Below are 10625 nucleotides of genomic sequence, written 5' to 3' on the forward strand. Positions count from 1 at the left end.
TTAACTCAATTTCTCATAAAATGCTGTCAAATCCTAGCAAAAATCTATGATAACCATGAAAGAGAAAAACCAATGTTAAACCTGTGGAACTCAATAAGGAAAAAGGCATCAATTTTGGACTCACACAGATGTGCTATTGAAACTAGGCTTCAGAGTTGTGAAACTTAGAAAAATCCCTAAATAGCAAAACATATTTGCTTCCTGTGGTTATTGTGCAGATCTGAGAAGGAATTCAAGCAAAGAACTTTCAAAAGTACTTAAAAATAGTTTTATCCTCCTCATAATATTTTGTAAAAAGTTTGTTTTTCCAAACCATCCTTTCTAAGTGCTGAATAGAATCACACATATCTGCAAAACCCACATTTACTAAAATCTCAAATACAGCTTATCCGCTACTTATACAATCTTTACTTCAGTTGCGAAAGCATTTTAACATTCTTTGGCAAAGCTATTTCTCCAAATTATGAGTAGTCTTTGAAGACAGGTTTCATTTCACTTAAGAGCTTTAGTTGCACAGGCTCTGCTACTCACCCCCAGGAAATCCCTGCACCGTAGCAGATTGATTCATTACACAGTTGCTACAGTTCATTAAAAGAATGAGGGATGCTGATAATTCAGTACAAGCAATTTGCTGGCCTCTTTATGGGTCACCTACCACTCTGAGTTTTGCCTTGTGAAGCAGAGTGGTGTGAGATGGGAGAGTAAAGACAAAAAAAGAAAAAAAGAAAAAAGAAAATCATATTTTCTATATATCTTTAGAATTGGCTTAGTACATTATTTTTTAAATCAAATCAATCAATATCCTCCCAAATTTAAAGGATTTTTTTATTGTTTCACCATTTTTCATCTTGAGTGTTTTGTACCAAGAGATACTCACTATGACCCAATGTAAGACTTTTTTTTTTCCTGGCAGCATTGATCTCTATAAGCATAGCACAAATTGAATTTTATTACCAAAAAAGACCTTCTATAGGACAGGTCAGATAGCTCCGCAGCTTAAAGCACCAGGGTTTGATCCCCTGCATACCTTGATGGCCCCATCTCTGGAGCATGCTGAGACAGCAACTGAGACTGGGTGTGATGGTGTACACTTGTAATCCCAGCACTCAGGAGGTTGAACACAGGAGGATCACTATGAGTCTGATCTGTGTAGTGAGACCCTGCACACCCTGTACTAAATACATTTTTTTAAAAAAGAACATTAACTTAAAGAAAAAGACCTTCTATAAGTACATAATAGTTGATCAAATATGGCAGTAGAGTGTAGAGAAAACTGTAAGTTTAAACATAATTATTTTGCAGGTGCTTTACAATTTAGTTTCCAAAATTTAGTGACAAGTGAGGCAAAAGTCAGGACTGAGGAAAGAAAAAATACAAGGAATTATAAAACAATGGGTTATTAATGTTTAGTCACACACAATGTCTGAGGAAAGAAAGACTGCAAGGGAAATTCACAGACTTCATTAACAGGGCTCCTCTGGTATTACCAGGAAAGATTCCTTAGTGTAGGCAATTGGAAAGAGGTCAGTGTCTCAGATTCCTCTTGGTAAGATGAAATGGCCGGGACATTGTGTTACTATTCTGGCTTAATCATCTGACCCACAATGAGGACTGCAGAATGCTGTATCTGATAGGCTGTAGGATGCTGTTTCATCCAAATACAGAAAATTTTTATAACTGTAAACTATGCAGCAGCTTGGACAGTTGCTTGATGGTAGAATGGGAGAAGGGTCTGGTGCCTGGTAGACATCAATAACAAATGAGAAGAAAGCTGCACTTGCAGCATGAAGACCCCTAAAAATTATTTCAATTAGGGCCGGCCATATAGCTCAGCAGTGTAAAGTGCCTGCTTAGGCAGAGCTCAGTGGCTGGGGTTCGATCCCCGGTGTGCCTGTCCCACTCCCCTGGGCCTGCTTAGATGACCTTTGAGACTGGGCATGGTGGCGCGCACCTATAATCCCAGCACTTGGGAGGCTGAAAACAGGAGGATCATTATGAGTCCAATCTATGTAGTAAGACCCTGTAGACACTGTACTAAAATACATCTTTAAAAAAAGAAAAAGAAATTAATTTGAACAGGTTTTATGCATAGTGCAAATACATTAAAAAGTATGTGATCAGTTAATGTAAGATCAATAAATGTTTTCATAAATACATAATATTTGGCTGACTGAATAAGAGGTGTGTGCAAAAAGTTTCCTTGTGTTACATAAATGAGGGAGAGTAGAGATGAAAAGAATCTAAGTACATAAACTAGTTTCCTATAATTGATGCTCTATTTTCAGTTGTTGCAAAATGGCAATTTTTGTTCTTACAACTGAAGCTTCAAAAATAATTCTCTATTATATGCTGAGAATATGAAAAATTATAAAGAAAAGGCAAAACATTCATTAAGACACTGAAAAGGAAAGCAATCAGTCATTGGTTAGCTCAGCTAAAATGCAACATAAATGGAATATTTGCATAGTTTTCATTTTAATAAAGAAAGTTTACATAATTTATCTCTCCTAATCCTTTTTCATTCTTAGCTATCAAACTGGTCTTTTCCAAACTATTTACTTGCTGCTAAAAGTGCTGACTTCATTTCTTTTTCAAGTTCTTGATGCTATCATCTTCTTTTAGTTAAAACCAGAGGAAAAAAGTACAAGTAAAATATTTAATACTGAACTATTCAAATATTTGGTACTTTAAATAAGTCAACAATTTGGAAGTATATGACAACTATTAGAAAACAAGAAAAACCTTCAAAAATAAAGTTTTTTGGTGTTCTTTTTTAAATTTTTTTTTATTTTAGGGAAAGGCCTACAGGGTGTTCCGGTCTCACTACTAGATTAGACTCATACTGATCTGCCTAGTTACAGCCTCCCAAGAGCTGGGATTTTTACTGATGCATGCCACCATGCCCAGTCTCTATTTTCTCAGTACACCACTGGGGCAGGGCCCGCAGGGCAGGCCCGGGGATTGAACCTCCAGCCCCTGAGCCTGCCTACAGGAGCTTTAATCAGTCAAAAATAAAGTTTAACCTACATTCAAATGGTTTGTGCTATGAATTTATGTTTCTAAATTTGCATTTTTAGAGATTTTTAGTCACCTTGTTTGGTGACTAAATTACTGTAGTATTTGTTTTATAGACTGACTGTGCTATATGACAGAAATTGTACATATAAAACGTTAATCTCCAACCCAGACTCAGGTTCTCCAGATACATAGTATATTGCAGTCCTCTGGAGGACTGATATTTTAAAATCTGGTTCATGCATTTTGTACTCCTCTTCCAGAAACTATATATGTGTATCCAAAGGATGTATTAGTCCCTTTCATGTTTTTGATTAGTAAAATGTGTCCCATACATTATAAACTATACCATTTTTTACAGGTTTTGATATATACATTTCCCTGTATACAAGAATTTTCAAGCGTACAAGTGATGGCACACTTTTATATATCTGAGTTCTGGAGCTGGAGGGAAAACTCAGCAGTCTTAGTGCCTGCCTGGAAAGCACAAGGACTCTGGTTCAAAACCCTGGCACTCAGGGTTTGAACCCTGGGGAGATAGTACAGTAGCATAAGCTTGAGTTCAACTCTGGTGCCACAAAATAAATAATAAATAAATAAATAAATAAATAAATAAATAAATAAAAATACAAACCCTGGTACTGCATGCCATGTCAGCCCCCAAACCAGACAGGGTGGTGCACACCTGTAATACTTACACTGGGGAGGCTGAGACAGGAGGATTACTACAAGCCTAACCTGCATACCGAGACCTGGCACCAAATAAATGAATAAATAAATAAATACTTTTAAAAACATTAAAAAGATTAAAGCTGAGTCTTTTGATATTCCAAATGCCTATAAGGAATTTTAGTAACTACAACTAGCTATTAAACAATCCCCCAAGAATAATTATGTTTAATTAATTATTAAGTGTATTGGTACACTTCAGACATAATGATAACATTCATCCTACTTCAACTTAAAAAAAAAAAACTTCAACTTGAACATTTTCTTCCTATTTCACAATATCTATGATACATCTGGTTCTTATATACACATCTGGTTTCTTACCCTACAGAACTAATTCAATATTTCAGTACGTGTGATTTATTCTGATTTATTTCACCAGGGTATTGTCTCAACTCCTGTTGCTTACCTAAAAATGTCTTAATTTTATCGTTCTTTTATGGCAGAGTGATACTCATTGCATTTTTAAAAACATATTTTTATTCATTTATCTATTTTCAGACATTTTGGATGATTCCAAGATTTAACTATTACCAACTGTGTTTCTATAAACATAGGCGTGAAAATATCACTGGAGAGTGATGCTTTTAATTCTTTTTAGAAGACGGAATAACTAGCTCAAATTGAACCTCTAGATTTAGCTTTTTGGGAATCTTTACCTTGATTTCTACTTTAGTTGCACTAATGTATACTGCCAGAAATAAAAAAAGTTCACTATTTTCCCCACAGGCCTGCAAGCAATTGTTTTCTTTAATTGTATTTATTTATTTATCTATCTCTCTATTTATTTATTTGTTCTATCAGGGATTGAACTCAGGATGTTGCACATGCCAGGCAGGCACGTATTCTCCTCCGCCCCCAGCAATTGATTTTTTGACACTCATAGTTCCTTTTGGAGTGAGAAGCAATCTCTGTGTTGTAATTTGCACCTCTCAAAGGGCCAGTGACCTTGAAATGCTTTCATCTGTCTACTTGCCCTTTGTGCTTCTTTATCTGTGTGGTGTATTCATTTCAGATGCCCATGTTTGGAATGTGTCTTTAAACTTGAGGGTTTCTGATTCTTTGAGTGCTTTGCATGTTCTGGTTATGAGTCTTTCATGTGAGAAATAGTTGGCAAAATGTATTTCCGTCCCTCTTGGTTGGCTCTTCTCTCTCTTGGTGATTTCTTCTGGTGAAAAAGCTCTGATGGGCTCCCAGTTCTTGGCACTTTGTAATATTTCCCATATGATCAGGCTTTTGTTCACAGTTTTTATTTTCACCTTTGTGTTCAAGTATTCGGCCTATTTTGTTTTCTGGCCTTTAAGATAGTTTTGTTTTAACATTTTAGATTTCTGCGTGTAGAGAGATCCTGATCTGGATTTAGACCTTTATTTTGATAACTACAATATGCTGCATTAGCAACCACAGAGAATATTGCCTGCTTTTTAGACTTTTACATTGGCAATTACTGTACTTTGAAAAAAGAAACTCAAAGAGGATACCAGAAAATGGAAAGGTATCCCTTGTTTGGGGGTAGAAAGAACTAATATAATGAAAATGGCCATACTCCCAAAACTGTTATACAGATTTAATGGAATCAGAATCAGAATGCTAACAGCATAACTCGCAGAATAAAAGAAAACAATCTTAAATTTTCTTTGCCCCAGAAGAGACCTATAGTAGCAAAACCAATTCTGAGCAACAAGGACAAGGCAGGAGACATAATTTTCCCTTACTTGAAATTTCAATATAAAGCTGTTATAAATAAAGCAATATGGTGCTGGGAAAAATAGACCCAAGCATCAATGGAATAGATTATAAGATGTGGAAATAACTCCAAACACATTCATTCAGCTTTGTTATCTTTTTTAAAAATGGGCCATACACACTCTCAGAAAGGAAGATAGGCTTTTTAATAAATGGTACTGTAAAAATTGACTTCCCATATGCTGAACATCCAAGTATAATCAAATAATGTCTAATATAAATACTATAAGAATTATAGCTTCTGGTTATTATGTGGGTCATTTTGTCATGAGGATACAATGAAAGCTAAGGATATGAAGAAAGTTTTCATTTAAAAATTGAAACATTTTGTCTTGCTATGGTTTGGATATGTACTCCAATTTTTTAAAATGGAGTCCTGGGTCTACTGGGTCTCACTACACAGATCCAACTCATAGTGATCCTCCTGTTTGCAGCCTCCCAAGAGCTGGGGTTACAGGCACGCACCACCACGCCCAGCCTCAGTTATGGTCCCATAGCGCCCCAGGGGAGAAGGTGGCACTTTGAAATGTTATAAATTTAATTGTCAGGTCAATAATACTGCAAGGCAGAGACTAAGGATGAATTATCATTGATGAGCGCTAATGCATGTAAATGGGTCAGTTTATGTAAGAATGCAAACATATGAGCACTTAACACTACTTCATTTTATACTTACAGTGGTTAAGATGCTAAATTTTACCATATATCTATTTTACTGCAACTAAAAGTTAAAATAAATGTAGTGAGCTTACACCCATCAATACACCTACCAGTTCTTGTTTTTTTTTTTAATTTTTTATTTATTTATTAGAGAGAGAGAGAGAGAGGAGAGAGAGAGAGAGAGAGAGTGGTGTGTGTGTGTGGCCAGCTCAGTCCACCAGGGGGCGGGGCTGGCTGACATGTGGTGCTGGGGATCGAACCGCGGTCCCTGATGCTTTGCCAAGCTTGTTCCAAGTAGGTGCTTTAGACCACTGAGCCATCTCTCCAGCCCCGACACCTACCAGTTCTAACAAGCAACAGTTGGTTCACGTGGAGTCTTACTACATTTTATTTTTCCCATCAATTTGGCAGAGTTTAAAGGAAGAAGACATATGATAAACCAGAAATATTGGGTCTCAAGCTTATATATCATAAATGCTTGAGTAGCTTATCGAATCTTTATAACAGATAATGGCATGTTTGTTATACCAGTCCCTTTGCTTGTGAATATATTTTAAAAGTTCCTTAACTAAAAGTTTTGAAAAGAAAAAAGCATTCATGTTGTATAAGTGAGTTAAGGGGTCTCTTGCTCTCTTGCTCTCAGGCCACGTTGCCTAGAGGTCTGCCATGTGATTGCACACCACTCAGCCCCTGACCTCATGTGAGAACCATGTACGTGGTCTTGCCTCCCCCCAGAACCATGAGCCTAATAAGGTCCTGTTGCTAATAAATAGATTCCTATAGTCAGGTACTTTGTTATAGCTCAAACACAAACTCACTAGGAGGCTAATTATGATGATATCTGGATATTTAGAAAATGAAGATTCCATGTGCTATAGAATCTAACGTTATTCCAGCATCATTGTACCTCGCTTAAGATAGTACACAAGATAGTGTCAACTGTAGCTCTGTACTTAAGAGTTGATAAGCCAGGAATTTTCTGCCTATACTTTGATATGTGCAAAATTTTTCACATCTCTAGTCATGTAGCACTGCTGAGATCAATTTTCAGACTTAGCACAGTGTGCACACGATGATCAATTTTTTCTCTCGTGCCTGACCTCAAAGTGTATTAGAGCTACTGACAACAAAGACCCCGTTTTTACAAACTACATAGTAGAGAAGAATTGCCTTCAGGGCTCACCATAATATTTAGCTTTTCTCCTCACTATAAAATGTAAAAGAAAATAGAAAATGTTTATTTTAATAAAACAAACATCACATGAAGCAATCAGAGCATCTGACAACATTTATTGTATTTTTCTTTTGAGCACATAGTTTTAGCCTCAGAACCATTTCTAAATCAATTGCAAGTTTACAAAATTGGATTTTAATATGCAATACTCCCCAGAGCCAAATTTTAATTTAAGTTTCCCAGTGAGTTATATACTTGAGGCCTTTTCAGGCTATACTGTATATTTAGAGCATAAGAATTCATGAGATAACCTCAGCATTCTCATTAGAAACAGCATGTCCAAAACCATTACAGCACCTGCAGGCTCCTTAGCTGAGACACACAGAAATCTAAAGCAGACCTGATGTATTTTAGTTGTCCTTGCTTCTGTATATACTTTCTTAAATACCTTCACTCATCTATTTTGATGAGAACAAATTAGACATAATTTCTAAAATTATTTTTGGTTTTCCTGAGCTTAAATTTGCAAAGCTGGTGGACAATCATCATACCACAACTACTCTTTTCTGTTGTTGTTTTGTTTTAAATATTTGGTACATGGCATGTGGTGCTGGAGATCGAACCCAGGTCCTTGAGCTTGCCAGGCAGGTGCTTAGACCACCATGCTATCTCCCAAGCCCATCACAACTACTCTTGCTTAAAACAAATTGCCAAAGAATTTTTCCAATCGTTCCACAAGTCTGTTCATGTTCCATTTGTATAAATGCCACCATAATATGAGAATTTCTTTGACAAAAATTAGACTCAATTTCTTACCTATAAAGTCAAAGCACAAGAGTAATCTAACAATGTTACAAGTAAAGTTAGTAAAAGACACAAGGAAAAGAATGTCACAGGACTGTCTTGCTACAATGCTGTATATAGTTAGATTTCTAAGTTTCTGTGCAAAAATATGTAATTGTTTATTCATATTATTTAAATATTTTTCATTTTTTAAAATTTTTTTCTCCATATTCTGTAAGGACTTAAAGTTTAATATATCAATACTTAATGGAAAATACCTGTTCCATGTTAGGCCTAAGATGTTTGATATTCAGAGAAATAGTGAGGTTAAATCTAAATGCATATGTTGTAGGGTAATAATAAGCTTCTCTTCTGGAGGGTTAACAATCTAAGTTTGCAAAGCAAAAATCAGAGAAATAGAAGGGCTGAAAGGACAGCCAACATTTTGACCCTAGCCTTTCAAGGTCAGTGAAGACTCAAGACATAGGAGAACCTATACTATAACATCATGTAGCTCAGTTTTGTCCCAAATTTCCTGATCAAGGAGATTATGGGGCCACAAAGCAATGTGATCAATGTCATAGAATATGGCTAAGGAGAGTCACCTAGAGAGAAAACATTCTCTCAGGCTTTCACAGAGAGCAAACTGGTCAAGCAATGGCCATGATTCATCCACATGGCTGACACTCACAAAGGATCTGCAAGCTGTGGTCCAGGGTTACAGGATAAAACCTGAGGGTACTTGACTGACCTTATCAGATACAAAAGTTACATTTCTACTTATATAGGTCTTGCTTTATTTTGGTCTTAACCATCCAGCAGAAAAGTATAAAAACAAAGCATGAAATGTAAAGCCATATTAATATGCTGAGCTGTGAAATGCTCAAGTCAACAACTTCTGCGGATAACCCTCTACTAATGTGGACTGATAGACTGGGTTAGATTGTTTTGCAGAATTTATGCACCTATAGTATTTAATTGCCAATGGAATACCTATCTCTGACAGGACTAAACAAAAAAAGAGGATAGAAAGGAAGGACCCTTTTATATCTGTATATACAGAATAGTTGGGATAGATATACAGCTACTTTCGCTTAATTTAATGAGAAGAAAGACTTGTATTGATAGTGCTTGGACAGGATATCCTGTCTGCATCTTATACTATGGATAACCACTAAGAAGATAACAATGTACAATGTATTAATTATTGAAATTGTCCTATTAATCAGCTTTGAAACTGTTTCATTGATATATGTTTCTCAATAAAATAAAATTTAAAAAACAAATAAAGTTAGTAGTTACATATAAAGAGTAAGAAAAAATAACTATAAAGTGTCAAAGAGTGGAGTTTGTGAGATGCAGGTATTGTGTTTCTTTATCTACATAAATGTTAACCATAAATGTTCGTGTTGTAGCTTTCAGATTTGTGCATTTTTCTGTATGTCTCATCAGCAGTACAAAAAGCTTTTAAAGTCCTAGTCTGCTGATATTCACAAGAAGTTGAAACTAATTGCTTAAAGACTTGCTAACTGCTATATCTGTCTTATTTTGACAGAACCAAAAAGGAAAACAAAAGGAAAATGTAGACTATCTTATTTTGGGGCCAAAGAACAAGCTCATGTGAGCTCTAAGAGTTGTCATTGTTCCAAAAGCGGAATTTTTGCCCAAATGTTCTAATTATCTACTTTACCTATACAATTCTAAAACAGCTAGAGTAAGAAAAATTATGTATGAACAGGTAGTTTTAAAACTGTCATCTCTGAAATGGCCAGTCACAATTACATACATGACTTTGTAAATGACAGTATATTAATACAATAAGAGAGAATGGGACTACCTAGAGAAAATAAGAGTAAAGTAACAAAAAAAGTACCCAAAAAGAAAATTATGAAAAATTCTAAGCCTTAAAGGGACATAGGGTAAGATGATCATCAGAATCTACTGAAAAACAATAGCCATCTTAGGAGGCAAGCCACAATAAAGTGTGTTAGAGTCCAAGGATAATGGGTGAAGTTAGGGGGAAGATGAAATTTGAGAGTGAGGCAAATGTTGAATGGATAGATAAGGTTGCTACCTGAAACATACTAAAACCTAAGAAAGAAAAGACTGCAATAATAAGATTAAAAATACTTGTAAATAAGGTATAAGTTGCAGAAAATCTACTCCTGAATTTTTTCTTTTATTTTAAGATAAGATAATCATTCTTACCTCAAAGTAACAGCACACAAAATACTGGCATAATAGAAGATAGCATGTAGAAAATCATTATCTAATCAAAATTGTGATAGCTAAAATTCATGAGACAAAGGAAAATCAAGACTTTCATCTAAGAAAGTTAATTTAATCAAATTTATAATTAATTTAGCAGCTATCAAATTCCACGTCTTTTACTTATGTTTTTTTTTTCTAATATGACGTTACCTGACTAGTAAAAAAAAAAAAAATTTGATCACTATTTTATGCATTACTGCGATGATCCATTATCCCAAGGATAAATCAAAATGGTCTATGTAGTGAT

The sequence above is a fragment of the Octodon degus genome, unplaced genomic scaffold, assembly GCF_000260255.1.
Source record: "Octodon degus isolate 3935 unplaced genomic scaffold, OctDeg1.0 scaffold00094, whole genome shotgun sequence".
NCBI lineage: Eukaryota > Metazoa > Chordata > Mammalia > Rodentia > Octodontidae > Octodon > Octodon degus.